Genomic DNA, 17989 nt, shown 5'->3' with positions numbered 1-17989 from the left:
CTTTCTATTCTAGAACCTTCCATGCTCCCTTATACCACATGCCTTTGCCCACTGCCCCTCACCAACTCCTATACTCTTTGCCTATTTGGTGCATGTCTAATTCCATTAAGCCTGCAATCAAATAGAACCTCCTTAGTGAAGCCTTCCCTGACTTCTCTAAACTCTATTAATTACTTCATTCTCTGCACATTTCAGTTGAGCTGAAATTAACTTCACTTCTGTCTGAAGATACAGATTCAAATTCAACAACTTTTCTCTGAGTGAATACTAAGTGCCTGGCACTGGAATGATCACTGTCATATACAGCGTTTCTTGAATTTTTATTTGGCAAAAAGACTAGAGAAGATGATTCCTTTGGATTGAGATGGACTAGTATGGCATTCTGAAATCACCAAACTCCACTCTTAAGAAGAGGGGATTGAGCATAGACGTGAAAGGCATTTTTAGTCACTGCCCAGTATAAGAACAAAACAACACCAACAAAATGCTTGCTTTTTTAAAGGTCTCTGATTTTTCCAGAACTTTTTGGAAATTGTTCTGGAAAATTATGAACTCCGCTTCCAGTGACCCTGTACCCTGTGTGCTCTAGGGTACTTGTGAATAATCTGTTTCATAGTTCTCTTTGGAAGTGGCATTATTGTGTCTGAGCCACGAGCTCTTCAATCTCAGTCATTCCTTTTTGCAAGGTTATAGGTACAGCCAGCATATCTACACAAGGCAAGAAGCACCACTATTTCATTCTTGAACAAATTTTGATCCACTTCCACTTTGCTCCAAGCCATGAGGAGTAGGTGGTCACCGCCATGAAACAATCAACAATCTAAAAAACGGCTTCTATTTTTCACTAATATGACTGTCAAAAATATCTTTGAAATTGACAACTCTGCTTTTAATCAACAATGTAGACCACAGGTTGGTCAACTACCGCTTATAAGCCAAGCCCATCCTGCTGCTTGTTTTTGTAAATAAAGTTTTATTGGAACACAGCCCTCACATTTGTTTACATATTGTCCTTGACTGCTTTCTCATTATAACAGCAGAGTTGAGTAGTTGCAAGAGAAACCATGTGGCTCACAAAGACTAAAATATTTACTACCTGGTCCTTTATAGAAAAAGTTTGCCGACCCCTGACATAGCAATCTGAGGTATTGCCAGAAACCCTAAATGCAAACTCTCCAATATCCAGTTCTTATAAAAAGCCTGATTGTGAGAATATATTTCTCTTGGATCTTAGTATCAGGAAAGCTATGCTTGTTCCTGAACTACTAGTGAGTTTGTATTCTTATGGACACTTTGAATCTTATAATGGATTGTGCTTCTCTCTGAGCTTTGAGTACCTGGACGTCCTGAGCCAAAATCCAGTCCTTCTCTGTAGGTGACACCCACTTTTAGTTTCAATTACTCCTAACTCTCTGATTTCCTAACTATTTATTTCAGTCTGATGGCCTTCTATGTATTTACTTTTTAGGAAAATGTTAGGTATAAATAAATACGAAAATAACATGTATCTTTTGAACTTCTGTAGTCTATTTTCTAGATTTAGCTGTTTATATGTCTGCCTCTGCCTCCTGCTTTAAAACTTCTTTGGAGGACTATGTCATAAGGTGCTTTGCACATAGAACATAATAAATGTCTGGGATTTTTTGTTTGCTTGAGTTTTGTTTGTTTGCTTATTTAGTAGCAAGTTGGTTTTAAGAAATTATTTGTTTCAAAGATCAGCACATTTTCGGGCTTCCCTGGTGGCGCAGTAGTTGAGAGTCCGCCTGCCGATGCAGGGGGATGCAGGGGACGCGGGTTCGTGCCCTGGTCCGGGAGGATCCCACGTGCCGCGGAGCGGCTGGGCCCGTGGGCCATGGCCGCTGGGCCTGCGCGTCCGGAGCCTGTGCTCCGCAACGGGAGAGGCCACAACAGTGGGAGGCCCGCGTACCGCAAAAAAAAAAAAAAAAAAAAAAGATCAGCACATTTTCAACTTAAATTAATTGGCTGCTATTAGTATAAATAAATTTCTGCAAGCTGTATAAACTTGGTTGAAAAATTCACTTAGTTTTCATGCTTTTATTAATAAAAGGAATGATGATAATTGTTACTGTTTATTAAATGCCTAGTATTTTCCAGATGCTTTATGTACATTGTTGGATTTATTCCTCATAGCAGTGTGTGGTAGCCTTGATATTCCCATCTCACTAGATCGTGATGATAGACTCAGAGATGACACACCTTGCTCAGAAGGAGTGTACAGAGTCTCAGCCACCAATGCCTGTGGGTGCCTGGCAGGTGATGTCAGTGAATGAAGCAGGTGGGCGTCATGCAGTGTGGAGTCCTGGGATCAGGGAGCACATGCTTTGTTTAAAGGGGCAGGCATTATAGTAATCAAGACAGTATGGTACTGGCACAAAAACAGAAATATAGATCAATGGAATAGGATAGAAAGACCAGGGGTAAACCTACACACCTATGGTCACCTAATCTATGACAAAGGAGGCAAGGATATACAATGGAGAAAAGACAGTCTCTTCAATAAGTGGTGCTGGGAAAACTGGACACCTACATGTAAAAGGATGAAATTAGAACACTCCCTAACACCATACACAAAAATAAACTCAAAATGGATTAAAGACCTAAATGTAAGGATGGTCATTATAAAACTCTTAGAGGAAAACATAGGCAGAATGCTCCTTGACATAAATCACAGCAAGATTTTTTCTGATGCACCTCCTAAAATAATGAAAAGAAAAAGAAAAAATAAACAAATGGGACCCAATTAAACTTAAAAGCTTTTTCACAGCAAAGGAAACCATAAACAAAATGAAAAGACAACCTCAGAATGGGATAAAATATTTGCAAATGAAGCAACGGACAAGGGATTAATCTCCAAAATATACAAACAGCTCATGCAGCTCAATATCAAAAAAACAAACAACCCAATGAAAAAATGGGCAGAACTTAATAGACATTTCTCCAAAGAAGACATACAGATGGCCAATAAACACATGAAAAGATGCTCAAGATGACTAATTGTTAGAGAAATACAAATCAAAACTACAATGAGATATCACCTCACACAGGTCAGAATGGCCGTCATCAAAAAAATCTACAAACAGTAAATGCTGGTGAGGATGTGGAAAAAAGGGAACTCTCCTACACTCTTGGTGGGAATGTAAATTGGTATAGCCACTATAGAGAACAGTATGGAGGTTCCTTAAAAACTAAAAATATGACCCAGCAATCCCACTACTGGGCATATACCCTGAGAAAACCATAATTCAAAAAGATACATACACCCCAATGTTCATTGCAGCACTATTTACAATATCCAGGATGTGGAAGCAACTTAAATGTCCATCAACAGAGGAATGGATAAAGAAGATGTGGTACATATATACAATGGAATATTAGCCATAAAAAGGAACGGAATAGTGCCATTTGTAGAGAAGTGGATGGACCTAGAGACTGTCATACAGAGTGAAGTAAGTCAGAAAGAGAAAAACAAATACCGTATAATATTGCTTATAAGTGGAATCTAGAAAAATGGTACAGATGAACTTATTTGCAAAGCAGAAATAGAGACACAGATATAGAGAACAAACTTATGGATACCAAGGGGGGAAAGGGGGGTTGGGATGAATTGGGAGATTGGGATTGACATATATATTACTATGTATAAGATAGATAACTAATAAGAGCCTGCTATATAAAAAATAAATAATTTTTTTAAAGATAGATAACTAATGAGAACCTACTGTATAGCACAGGGGACTCTACTCAGTGCTCTGTGGTGCCCTAAATGGGAAGAAAATCTAAAAAAGAGGGGATATATGAATATGTATGGCTGATTCACTTTGCTGTACAGCAGAAACTAACACAACATTGTAAAGCAACTATACTCCAATAAAAATTAATTTAAAGAAAAAAGAGGGTAGCTGCTACTCTGCCTCAGACACCCACTGCCACGTTCAAATGTCAGCTCGCTGTTGCTTGGCTTTCCAATTTTTAACAAACCAGAAATCCAGACTTTCAGTGAAATGTTTTAATTTTAAAAACACTGTTCAGGCATAATGAAATACACTGTGTGTCAGGTTTGGCACCTGGGCCACCAGTCTTTAAACTCTAAGATCACAGCAGGTGGGGTGAACTGGTTGGGTCTGAATCCTAACTCTAACACATTCTGTGTTACTTCTAGCAACGTAAGCTCTGCAAACCTCAGTTTTCATCAAGTGAGACTAATAGTACTATGCTGTACACATAAGAAGTCCAGGACACGCGAACGCTAGAACACAGCACCAACGTCAGACATACTGCAACAATCAGAAATGTCAATTTCAATTCTATTTTGACTTCTTGATAGGTTTGGGTGAAGTGTTTAGCCTGTGCCTGTCACATAGAATGTACTCATTAAGTGACTACATGTTTATTATGATTATGGCTGAAGGACACAGAGTTAGTAATTTCATTTCTAGGATTTGTCACCTGGTCTTTATAGCTGCAAAGCCCCATCCTTTTCTCACAGTGCAATCCTGTTTCTCATAATTCAGTATTTTGTTTTCCTCCTAACTCCAGTTTTTCAGTTGTTTATCACAATAGAAGCAGACCAACAACGTTATGAGCCATATAAGCTTTTTATTTTGCTGATAAAATATAACTAATTGAACAAATTATTGCTTTTGATTTTGCTCCAAAAGTCCTTTTAAAAATTCTCTATATTCCCTCTAAATTAAAAGAGCTAAATTTATCTTATAAATGCACATATAGCTCTCATTGATTTCAGTGTGAGTCGAGAATTCAGGGATGAAATCTAGCCTGAAGAGTTTTAATTTTCTGTTTATTTACAGCAAGAGATAATGAAAAATGGTGTGTTTGCTTAGAGTGTACCAGCATTAAGTATTCCTGCTAGCAGGGTCAAGTACAGCATTATGACTGAAGTTCAGAGAAAAGAGTTCTGCATTTAACTAGTAGACCTGAAGACACTTTCTTGTAAATGAGCAAGCATAGCTTTTGGCATCAAAGATAACAGGAAATATTGAATAGGAGGAAGGGTTTCACTGGGTGAAAAGGATAATCAAATATGCAGTACAACTGATAAATAGCTCTTAACCGGTATCTTTTCATCTGACTGATATTTTTATTAAGGGAAATATTTAGTATAGTAATGTAAAATTTTCTCTAATAACATTTTTAATATGACAATTTAAATACACTACTTGCATGATTATTGTGTTCTGAAAGAATTGGATAAAACAGTAGTATCTTGGCATACAGTGGCAGTATAGATCAGACTGAATTTGGAAATGGAGGATATAGGTTCTGGTCTCAGCTCTGCATATAAATAACTGTGTGATTTTAGGCAAATCATTCCCTGTATGATGATTGGAGATAATAAACCTGAACTAACAAAGTGAGCTTATTTGTGGAAGTTCTTTGTTTCTAGATAAAATTACTGTATTATTTCCACAGTTATTTTTACATATAATGATGGTGATGTACAGAGCATACATGAATTATAAACACTTTTCTACTAAGGGATTAAAGAGTTTCAGTTACTTTAATAGCAGAGACACACTTTCAATTGCATTCATTTTGAGTTTACCTCATAGAAATAGATAAGTTTGAGGTGGTTTATGGGGTTTTTTTCCCCCTTGAGAATTGAAAGCAATTTTACTGACAATAAAGAGTAAAAATGGGGACTTCCCTGGCAGCACAGTGGTTAAGAATCCACCTGCGAATGCAAGGGACATGAGTTCGATCCCTGGTCCAGGAAGATCTCACATGTCGAGGAGAAACTAAGCCTGTGCACCGCAACTACTGAGCCTGTGCTCTAGAGCCGTGAGCCACAACTACTGAGCCTGCATGCCACAACTACTGAGCCCGCACACCACAACTACTGAAGCCCGTGCACCTAGAGCCTGTGCTCAGCAACAAGAGAAGACACTGCAATGAAAAGTCCGCACACCTCAACAAAGAGTAGCCCCAGCTCGCTGCAACTAGAGAAAGCCCATGAGCAACAACGAAGACCCAATGCAGCCAAAAAATTAAAATAAAAAAGAAATTTTAAAAAAGAGTAAAAATGAAGGGCTTGAGGAGAGAACAAGAAAGTTGGAATAACTAACATGAGGAATGTAAAGTGGAGATGATTGAATGTAAGTAAACAAAATGATACTGGACTGGAGATCCTGGTTGAATGTAACTTAGGTGACTCAATTAGCTGATTTCTTTTCCTTTTCTTTTGTTTCCTCTCTTCTATTATTATTTTTTCAACAGTACCCAATAGTTTAGGCACAGGAAAAGAGAGACAAATAATAGATATTCATACTAGACCAGTAATTATTTAGAGGGATTCAGGAGAAGGAAAAGAAGGTAAATATATGGAGGGTTTGGGGGAGAGAATTCTTTACTTAAGAGACAACATGTTTCAAAAATAATAGGGAAGGATGGGGAGTGAAGGTCTAGGCGTGACTGATTGTTTTGGAGGAAATGTGTATACTTCAATAGTTATCTTTTTGTGAGAGTCTGTGACTGGTAAACTCTCTTAGTCTTTGATGTCTGAAGATGTTTTATTGTGTTGGTTATGATAATTTAGCTGGGTATGAAAGTGCAGGTTGACTATTTTCTCCTGGCAATTTGAGAAATGCCACTGTATTCTGGCATATATTGTTGCTAAAGAGAAATCAACTGTGTAATTGTTGTTCTTTTGTTGGTAGGTTGTCTTTTCTCTCTGGTAGTTTTTAAGATTTTATCCTTATCTTGATATTCTGTGGTTTTCCTATCATGTGCTTAGGTATGGGGTGATTTTTATTTATCCTAGGAGTCAGATATTTCTTCAATTTTGGAAAATTCTTGACTATATTTCTTTAAGTAATGTTGTTCTATCATTTTGTTCTTCTAAAATGCCTATTAGACATATGTTGAAGTCTCTCTATTCTCTATAAGTTTTTGAGGGTTTCTTTGGTCTATGATGTATAATATTGTCCATAATATTGCTTTCAGTGAATTATGTCCTGTCCCGATGTTATCTTTTGTGTTTTAAAACAAATTTCATTGAGAATTTTAAAAAATTTGAAGATGTCTAACAAGTTATTGCTATAGTAATTTGTTCTATTTTTTCATTTCTGCCTGATTTTATTTTATATTTTCTTTTTTATTTCTAAATTGTTTTAAAAGTTTATAACACACAAAAGTCTGACTGTTATCCTAAGGCAAGCACCTTTATAACTTTCATGAATATCAAGAAATAAAACATTGCCAGCATCCCAGAACCTCCTTTCAGGCCTCTTCCTAATCACTATCCTCTTCCTTTTCCACAAATATAAACAGTATCCTAAATTCTGTCACCATCATGTAGATTTATCTGGTTTTGAAGCTTATGTAATTGAAATCATAGGGTGTTTCTTTCACTCAACATTATGTTTGTGAGATTAGTATATCTTGTTGCTGAGAGCTGTAGTTCATTAATTTTTATTACTATGAATTATTCAATTGTATTGATAGACTTCAATTTAATTATCCATTTTAATGTTAATAAACATTTTTTCAACTAGAATTTATTATGAATAATACTACTATAATCATTCTTTTATATGTCTCTTGGTGCACATGGCGTACATTTCTGTTAGAAAAATATGTAGAAAATTTATATTTAAATAATATGCATATCTTCAGCTTTAGTAGATAATGCCAAATTATTCACTAAAGTTAATTTATGAATTTACATTCCCACTAACAGTATATGAGAATTCTTATTGCTTCACATCTTTGCTAACACTTGGTATTATTACTTATTTTTATTTTATCTTTTTTTTTTTTTTTTTGTGGTATGTGAGCCTCTCACTGTTGTGGCCTCTCCCGTTGTGGAGCACAGGCTCTGGACGTGCAGGCTCAGCGGCCATGGCTCATGGGCCTAGCCGCTCCGCGGCATGTGAGATCTTCCCAGACCGGGGCATGAACCCATGTCCCCTGCATCGGCAGGCAGACTCTCAACCACTGCACCACCAGGGAAGCCCCCTTATTTTTATTTTTAAAAAATTTATTCAATTTATTCAAACTAAAAACAAGCAAACAAACAAAAAAGTTCACCCATCTCTCCTACACCCCCACCCCCTGCCTACTGCAACCATCAATCTGTTCTCTGTATCTATGACCTCGGTGTGTTTTTTGTTTTGATTTGATTTTGATTTTTAGATTCCACGTGTAAAAGAGATCATATGGGTTTTGTTTTCTTTGTATGATTTATTTCATTTAACATAATGTCCTCGAGGTCCATCCATATTATCACAGATAGCAGGATTTCCTTGTTATTTTATGGATGAATAATATTTCCTATATCACAATTTCTTTATTCATTAATCTACTTAGATTGGAAATACATGAATGCACACACAGGGTGCAATTCATCTGATAGTATTTCAGAGGTTTCTTTTGCCTGCAACTGTGGAGCATGCGTTTTTGCTTCTCTCTTTGAGTGCATTATGAAAGGGGATAATTCTACTATTTCTCTTACAGTGTCTGGGAGAGTGAGCTGTGTACACAGTCTGAATACTCAATAAATATTGCTGAGAGGGGATGAATGTGGAAAATCCAGAAAATGTGTGTTTCTATTTTGATTTATGAACTTCTTAGAAAAGAGAGGGGAAGGACCTAAATAGTACACTTAAGGGATCTTATATCTTTCCTACCCCTTAAACAGATTAAAAGTGGGAGAAGAAATAGAACAATCTTGAAGGTTGATTGAGGGATAAAACACCCACAGAACAAATTTTATTTAAGTTTCATGAATCTCCAAACAGCAGGTTTAAGTAGATTTGCTGGAGCTTAGATATGTGTCTGCCAAGCAAGATAACTTTTAAAGAAAATAGTTCTTTGCATTTTCTCAGGCCAAAAACCAAGTTTGTTGCTTCACTTTTGCTCTTAGAAAATATCAGGTGAGAAAGAAAAAAATACCTCTTATGTAGTGATTGTAGAGTAACTTCAATGACAGATCTAATCTCAGGTAAAGCTGAAGCTTCAGGTAAGGATAAAGAAAAGTAAGACTGGATTCTTTTCATGTGGCTCAGACTGGGAGGTATTTGAAGCCAGCCAAGACTCAACTCACTGAGTACTTTCAAATCCGTACAACAAAACTGTATTATAAACATTAAACTTGCTACAAGACTAGACTTTGTGTTCCCAACACTAGATGAAATGATAATTGTGCTACTATGGCAATCATATTGATATATAAATGAATCAAATCAATACATTGTACACCGTAAACTTATACAATGTTGTTTGTCAAACTGAACTTAATAAAAAACCCAAACCAAACCAAAACAAAAACAAACAAAACAAAACCCTTCTATGGTTCCCCTTCCTCTTGGTGACCTGTATACCCAAGTCTCTCTTCTTCCAGCTAGGGCTGCTGGTGACCCCATAATGGCTCTGTGGTCTGGGACCTACCTCTCACTATAAGTGCCCACCTCAGGCTGTGCCCATGTCCTTCAAGAATGCTTGGTCATCCCTTGTCTATCTTTAGTCCCTCCTCCTTGGGATCCTGAGACCTCTGTTATCCAAATGTTACTTGATCCCAGAACCAAATTGTTCAGATGTGCTTATTGGTGCAGCCTCACTAATGGGAGATGTTATTACACCACGCTGCCCTTTTTTACTTTCATTAATCAAATGTACATTAAAATGCCTTGTTATAGAAAATGGAGAAAATGCATGAGAATAAAAGTATTCATAATATCTCCACCCGATAATCACCACACATATACACTTGTACATATATTTCTTGCTTTTTTCACTTAAATAATATTTAATTAAAGAGTTTTCATGTCAATATATATATTTCCATAACATTATTCTTTGTGGCTGGAAAGTATTCCATTTTATGAATAGACTCTCCTTTATTTAGACACTTTTTGACCTAGCTTATTTTTATTATTAGGAAGATAGAATGAATGCCCATTGTAAAATCTCAAATAATACATAATGAAAAATAAGTTCCCCTTCCACTGACACTCCTAGTTCTCCCTGTAGGCAATAAACATTTCTTCTGTCATCCTCTGGAAATAGTCTATACAAGCATATATATGCAATATATTCTTGTCTTTTTACACATGGTTGTATACACACTATCCTGTACCTTTATTTTGTAAAAAAAAAAAAAATGTGTCTTGGAATTTCTTCAAGTTTAGAATACATAGATCCAACTCTTGTTTTTTCATGGCCACATAGTAATCATGGTGTGGATTTGATACAGTCAGTGTTCTATTAATGGAGTTCAGCTGTTTTCTGTCCTTTGCTGAGACAAACACAGCAACAACAAACATTCTTCTATGTCTGGATTTTTGCATATATAGAGTGCTGTTGAACTCTTAGAAGTAGACTCTTAAGACTTTTGATGCATATATCCAAACAGTCCTTTATTATTGAATGATGTTACATTGTTATGGTAGAAAAAAAAACTTCTGACGCCCTTGTTAAGCAAGAAGGCTTTAGAGGCAATATTAAGTCCTAAGGAGTGACTATAAAGTTGGCGTTTTCCAGCCCTTAAAGAAGAAAGCTAGGTAGAGGTGGAACCTCTTTAATATCCTTCCATTCCTCTGCAGAGGAAGTCAATTCCTAGGCCTATATACACATTAAATGCTATATTGTTTGTGAACACGCTCCTCAGAGATATTTAAACCTTATCTCCTTCACCATGAAACGTGCCATGAATTCGACAAATCAAATTGCTTAGTCTATTTCTTTGCCAACCGTGGCACCTGTGCTTACCATATTTTTTATTATTCTTTAATAAATTCTTTAAGCATCTCTATCACAGGTTTAATAAATTCTTTAAGCATCTCTATCACAGGTTTCTTCTCCCTAATCCTTTTCATTTAAATGTAAACTCCATAGAGCAGATGTTTATTTTGTTCACTGCTGTATACCCTGTCATCTCGACCATAGTAATCACTCAGTAACTTTTTGTTCAAAGCATGAGTCAATTCAGCCAAACAGAAGTTTCTAGAAATCTTGATGTCTCTGACATAGTTCACCTGTCACACATTTTGCACCACTGAATTAAAGCAGGAATTTATTTATTTATTTATTTTTATTTTTATAATTTTTATTGGAGTATAGTTGATTTACAATGTTGTGTTAGTTTCAGGGGTACAGCAAAGTGAATCAGTTATTCATAGCATATACATATATCCACTTTTTAAAAGATTCTGTTCCCATATAGGCCATTACAGAGTATTGAGTAGAGTTCCCTGTGCTATATATACAGTAGGTCCTTATTAGTTTTTGTTTTATGTATAGTAGTGTGTATATGTCAATCCCAATCTCCTAATTTATCCCTCCCCCCCTTTTTCCCCCCTGGTGACAAGTTTGTTTTCTGTATCAAAGCAGGAATATTAAAATCTATGGTTCAAAGATGAGCTTCAGAGGGTATGTGATGAACTTGCAGGCCAAGTACATGAGGTACATGTGTGTATATGTATTTGGGGGTGGGGAAAAGAAGGAGATTCCTAGGGCTTGTGGACACTTTTTACATCTTCTTTTTCTTGCTCTCAACAATAATTTAGCATAATTTATACTAACTCAGATATGTTGGGAATGATTCTTTTTATGTGACTAACAAACTAGGTGGGATGTTTTTGACTCTAAATAAATATTAAGCTGATTAAGCAGAGTGTTGAGTAGCTGTAAGGCGAGTATTGTCATGGACAGCAAAGTAACCCTTACTAATCAGAAACATGATTTTTCTTCTGGCATTGTAATGATTATTGGAAAATTCCTGTGGGGAGAAAAAGTGTGACATTTCACATTCACTTTGAGAGCAAGACAATCAAACTTATATGATAAATATTAAAAAATAATGTAATTAAAAATTAACTAGTTTGATTGGTGCCAGTTATAATTGAATAAAGAAGATTAAAATGTAATATATGAAAATTTTTATGTGACTTTTCTACTGTTAGAAAAAAAGGATCAAAGAATGCTAAGTGGATTAATAAAATGATTTAATCAAGTTTTTTATATTTCCCTCCTTCAAGAGCATCTGTATTAACTGATATTTTGAACATGACATTGTTACACACATGAAAGTATGGGGATAGATGGAAACATAGGATTTTGAACAAGGATTTCTTCAACATGTGAGAAGAAACAGGACAGTGATTGGTCTTCTAGCTAAGAGTGATGCTGAAAGGATTGACAGGTGAATGAAGGGGCCTGGAAAGAGGGCTGTTGGAAAAAATTATAATAATAAGAAGAAATTCCTTTAGAAAGCTGTCCAGAAAAATAATAAAGAAGTCATAATATGTTATTTTCAGAGTCAATATTAACACATGACTCCAGTACCAAAAATGTCACTCAAGAGAAAGAAGAAGATAAGGGGATTTGATTAAATGAATTTGGACTAGATTTCAGGAAGAAATGATTTGACCTTGAAACAGGACATTTCCATTCATTTGTTCATTCAATATTAAGTTAGCATCTACTATATCTTAGTGCTATATTAAGGAAGATTGTCTATTGTCAACTCTGGTCTATGCAAGGGAAGTAGCTTGATTAAAGTATAGAAAATTAAGTGTTTTGTGGGTTTTTAAATTTATTTATTTATTCATTCATTTATTTTTGGCTGTGTTGGGTCTTCGTTTCTGTGTGAGGGCTTTCTCTAGTTGCGGCAAGCGGGGGCAACTCTTCATCACGGTGCGCGGGCCTCTCACTGTCGCCGGCCTCTCTTGTGCGGAGCACAGGCTCCACACGCGCGGGCTCAGTACTTGTGGCTCACGGGCCTAGTTGCTCCGCGGCATGTGGGATCTTCCCAGACCAGGGTTCGAACCCGTGTCCCCTGCATTGGCAGGCAGATTCTCAACCACTGCGCCACCAGGGAAGCCCCATTTTGTGGGTTTTTAGAGAGCAAACTAAAGATGGAACAGGTCCTTATCATAATCAATTTTATGATGAATTAAAATTAGATTCTCTGCAACCCCACTACACAGGTAGGAAAAATAAACTAAAAAAAGGGACATATGGTCCTGGACCTCAGATTCCACAGCCTAGCTGACATTAGCTTCACAGCTAGTGTTCATCTAGATTCTCATTAACCGCTGACTCATGCTGAACATGCTTCAGGTGAAAAGAAATAAAGATTATATTGCACAAATTACCCTGTTACATTTTAAAATGTTTACTAGTAGAACATAAGCTGAGGTCACACAGTAATTAGACATTAAGCCACTATTACTGTAGCCTATTAACTACAAAATGAGTTTGATAAGAGATGATTGATTTTTAACAGTTTTTTTTTTTTTAACTAGCAAAGAATTAAGCATTAGCAGTGGTAGAAGGCTGGGGTGTGTGGGGGGACAGCAGTGCCCAGAGAGAGTGGCGGTGTCCAGCAGGCATGGTGCTTGGCGGATGGAGATGTATGCACTGTCAGGGCATTTTTGCACGCTGCGAAGATGAAGCCAGCGGGTACCACATGATGGTACCCACACATTGTGAGCCAGTTGGAGATGCCCTGAAATAGGTGGAGGTGAGGGGCTTTGCAGAGGCCTGAGCTATTGGAGGGAAAGAGCAGTCAGTGATCTTTGGGTTATTAGTACAAGTTGAGTGTCCTTGCTTCATGTGTGACTCCTGAACAACTGGGGCTCACAAAACAGCATATGCATCAATATTTTAGCCTCCAAACCCATTTCCATTCAGTGTGCTCTTTAAGAAGATAGCATATTGAACGCTACAATGAGAAAATAGGCCCCCATTTTGGTAAGCAAGAGAGCGGGTGTACAAGGGAAAAAAAGCAGGCAGAATTAACAAAGGTAATTAAGATGGTAAAAGCAAGAGAAGTTGTTTTCACATGACCAAATATATTTCATTTGAGCCAGAAAGAGTTATTCACATACATGTATTCACAAGAGGCAGAAACAGAGAACAAAAATAACCATGAAAACTGACACTGGAAATTAAAGAGGAGGAAATAGAGTAGTTAAATCTTGTATTCAGCCTAGTTTTTTCTTTTCCACGCTGAAAAATGATAGTGGATTATAGAAGCAAAACGAGAATAAACTTACTGTGAAAGGATGCTACCTTCTAGCAGTCTCCTCTAAGTGCATCCTCATTATTTGTCGAGTCACTCGCCATCCATACAAGAATGCTGATTTTTTTCTTTGTGAACTGCCCACAGATTGGGCCATCTTCATGCACTGAAAGTATGTGTTTCTTTACGCATTGGTGCATGACGAATAGGGTCGTCCTTTTTCTAAATTATCATCTGCTTGCCTGTGCAATTTCCATGAGCAAATATGGGTATTTGCACACACAGATGGAAGTGCATGAAAATAATATGTGCTCGATATTAGTGGGCCAGCCAGGGTTTGGCTTTTCGGTGTTAAAAGCCCTGTAAATGCTGCATGGATTTCTGAGAATGCTTCACTCAGCCAAGGAGGGATATTTAGCTAATGGCTATAACTCCTTGCCTAGGTTCATGAATTGTACATAGTTATAAAATATATAAAATATAATTATATATATATATTCAGGATTTAGAGTTGTAGAATGCTTTAAAGGACAACATTGTAGTAGGATGTGGTATAAGCTAACTTCTGGCTCTGAAGTATTTATTAATATGTTATGGTTTGAAGTGTAGAATAAGTCTTTCAATTTCCTCTTAAATCATCCCATTAAATGTTATATAATTATAAAAAACAACAGTGGGGTGGGAAGCAGCCGCATAGCACAGGGAGATCAGGTCGGTGCTTTGTGACCACCTAGAGGGGTGGGGTAGGGAGGGTGGGAGGGAGGGAGATGCAAGAAGGAAGAGATATGGGAACATATGTATATGTATAACTGTTTCACTTTGTTGTAAAGCAGAAACTAACACCATTGTAAAGCAATTATACTCCAATAAAGATGTAAAAAAAACAACAACAGTGGGAGCTAAACATTTAAGTTATAATGCCAAATAATAGATGTAAAAAAAAAAAGAACAGTGGGAGCTAAACATTTAAGTTACAATGCCAAATAATATCCAAAGAAAGACCAGAAGATTACAAAAGTTAGCAATATTTAGTAGTTACACATAGCTAAGCTTCCTTCAGAGGACGCATGATATTTTAATATTTTAGGGAACCTATTTACTATATTATTTGTGCAGTATTCTAATGTTTATGTCTTATAGTTATACTGACACACATTTCTGTACCTTGAGAAATCTAGTGATTTCTTTTAGTCTGAAACCTTCCAGCCATGGCTTAGGAAGTGACTTTGGATGCCCCTCACTGTCCTAGAACCTCTTACAGCTGCCCCGCTTACAGACTCTTAAGCCTGAATCTCACTTTCATGACACAGACACAAAATCCTAATACATATTTTTCAGTTTGTATTTCCATAACATAATTTTCTTAGTCGAGCTATTCTGAAGCATCATTTAGGAATTTCTGCTTCCTCATTACATTGTTTCTCATCAGCATTCAATTACAACTTTTTTCAAATAAAAACGAATATTTTACAAAAGGTAAAAGGGATGTTTTACTGGATCTTCAAGGTACCAAACAACCAGTTTAAAAGTGAAAATCTAAATGAATCAACTGGAATTGTTATATAGAATGATGCGTAATGGTTCAAATGTTTTCCTGCGTTATTTATTGTCGGTTGTTTTTATTTTTATTTTTTTGAATCCATGGGGAAAACTGCCTTTTCCAAAGATCCAGGCCCACCAGCAGCTGCAGGGGGTGGAGTGGAGGGCATAGTTACTGGTGTGCACTTGTGTGGCTGAAGTTCTCCCCATTAGGGTGCTCTCTGTGGTGGAGGTTGGTATCAGGGGTCAGCCTGGGGGTGGGCAAGTGCACAGCAGCAATGATTTCCTGTCCTGCACACATTTCGAGAAACTAGCTACTACTCCCTCTATAAATGGAATAAAATTCTCCTTTTCATGGACCTGGACAGGCTTGTGATTTGCTTATAACTGGTAGCATGTGGTTCAAGTGACACTGATTTCTGAGGCTCAGTCCTAAAAGACAGTGCAGCTCTGCCTTGCTAGCTGGGACACTCACTTTTGGAGCCCTGACCCACCACGTAACAGTTAACACCCTGGGCCCTCCATCCTATGAGGAAGCCCCAGGCTACAGGGAGAAGCCACGTGTAGGTGCTCCTATTAAGGTTAGCCCTGTGGCCCAAAGTCACACCAGTTTCTCCTTTCCCACTTCCCTTTTCACAGCCAATGTTTTCCTCCTTTACAAAAGGAAGGCATATCTCTCTGTCCTCTGAGGTCTTACGTAGTACATTGCCCTAAGGTATAAAGATCTTGGGTGTACCAAACAAAGGGACAATTAAAAAGATTGGTGTCTACAAAGTATTCTTCAATCCAGGAAACTTAAAGAAAAAACTCAGAAAAGCATTTACATAAATTGTGGAGACAGCTCACCGGTTTCTCAGATTTGTAGTTTATCTCCTGCTACACTCAATTCCTTGAGTAATGGGACTGCGTCTGCTTTGTTCCAGCATCTAGCACAGCAATGAACATATAGAAGCTATGCAATCAATATTTGTGGAATGAAGTTGGGACATTGTAAATTTATCGAACATGGGAATGTTCACAGACTCACTGTTTCTTCCCCGTTCAACCCTCATCCCACTCCTCTGCTCGCCTCCCCTCTTTGCTCTCCTCCTTCTTCCACCCCCTTCCACAGAGACCCACTCTTTTTGCCAGAGTGGATCCTGGAGTCTGGAACCCAGAGAAGAGCATGGGCAGATCTAAGAGGTTGGAGGTAGAGGGGAAGGATCTAGAAGAAGAGAAAAGTCGGTGGGCCAGAACTGGTGAAGAGAGTCAGAGGCTGGGTGGATAGAGTTTGGTGTGGAGTGTAGCTGGGATATTATAGGATATGTAGGGCAAAAAACTGGCTAGGAAAAATAAAAGGTATGAGAAGATTCCCGAGGTGATTATGAATGGAATTCTCTTTAATACCTTTTGAAAGGCACAATTAAAAATGGGATTTGTGTGTGTGTGTTTATTTATATTTTCTTTGTGTGTTTGGACTGAACTTATTTAGAGGAGCAGTCATGACTTGACCGGGTTATAGTGTGTTAGAAAGGGTTATATATATATATTTTTAAATTAATTGATTAATTAATTTATTTTTGACTGAGTTGGGTCTTCGTTGCTGCGTGCAGGCTTTCTCCAGTTGTGGCGAGCAGGGGCTACTCTCCATTGTGGTGTGCAGGCTTCTCATTGTGGTGGCTACTCACTTCATGGAGTACAGGCTCTAGGCGCGCGGGCTCAGTAGTTATGGCACACGGACTTAGTTGCTCCGTGGCACGTGGGATTTTCCCAGTCCAGGGATTGAACCCGTGACCCCTGGATTGGCAGGTGGATTCTTAATCACTGGGCCACCAGGGAAGCCCCTATAAAGGGTTATAAATGAATGAATATCCTTCATAGGCAGGTCCCACTGTCTCCTCCCCCTCTAAATAGCAACACGCACTGAGGTTTGCTCCATTCTGTGGAACAGGGCTCAATACTTGACTTGCATGATCTTATTTAATTTTCACGGTAATACTTTGAGGCAGAGATTATTATTTCCACTATTCCAAAGAGAAAAGCATAAATAAAAAGTTAAGTTGGTTATCCAAGTCACGCAGTGGCAGATACAAGATTTGAACCCAGTTGTATTCAGTGCCAAATTTCATATTCTTAACTACTATGTAATATTCCTTATGAAGGTATTAATTGTTTTTATAAATAATAAAGTTCTGGAATCATGAAAGCACTGAGTTTGACTCTCTCTGCTCTGTGATACGGCTCATCATTTGTATCACATGCTTTTGTTTATCCTTCTGGGCTCCTCAAAATACACCTGAGACACTCAAAGACATATTATAGAAGTTGTCAGCACATCAGTATGTTTTCTGGATTCTGCCTAATGGATGTCCCCAAATCTTTGTGAAGTCCTCAAACAATATGTCTGCAGAAGCAGACATGAAAATCTAGCTCCCTTATATTAAGACAGAGTTAAAGAGATGTGAAAAA

Source organism: Mesoplodon densirostris, chromosome 17 (assembly GCF_025265405.1).
Source record: "Mesoplodon densirostris isolate mMesDen1 chromosome 17, mMesDen1 primary haplotype, whole genome shotgun sequence".
NCBI classification, from domain to species: Eukaryota; Metazoa; Chordata; class Mammalia; order Artiodactyla; family Ziphiidae; genus Mesoplodon; species Mesoplodon densirostris.
Note: the sequence above shows the minus strand (reverse complement) of the source record.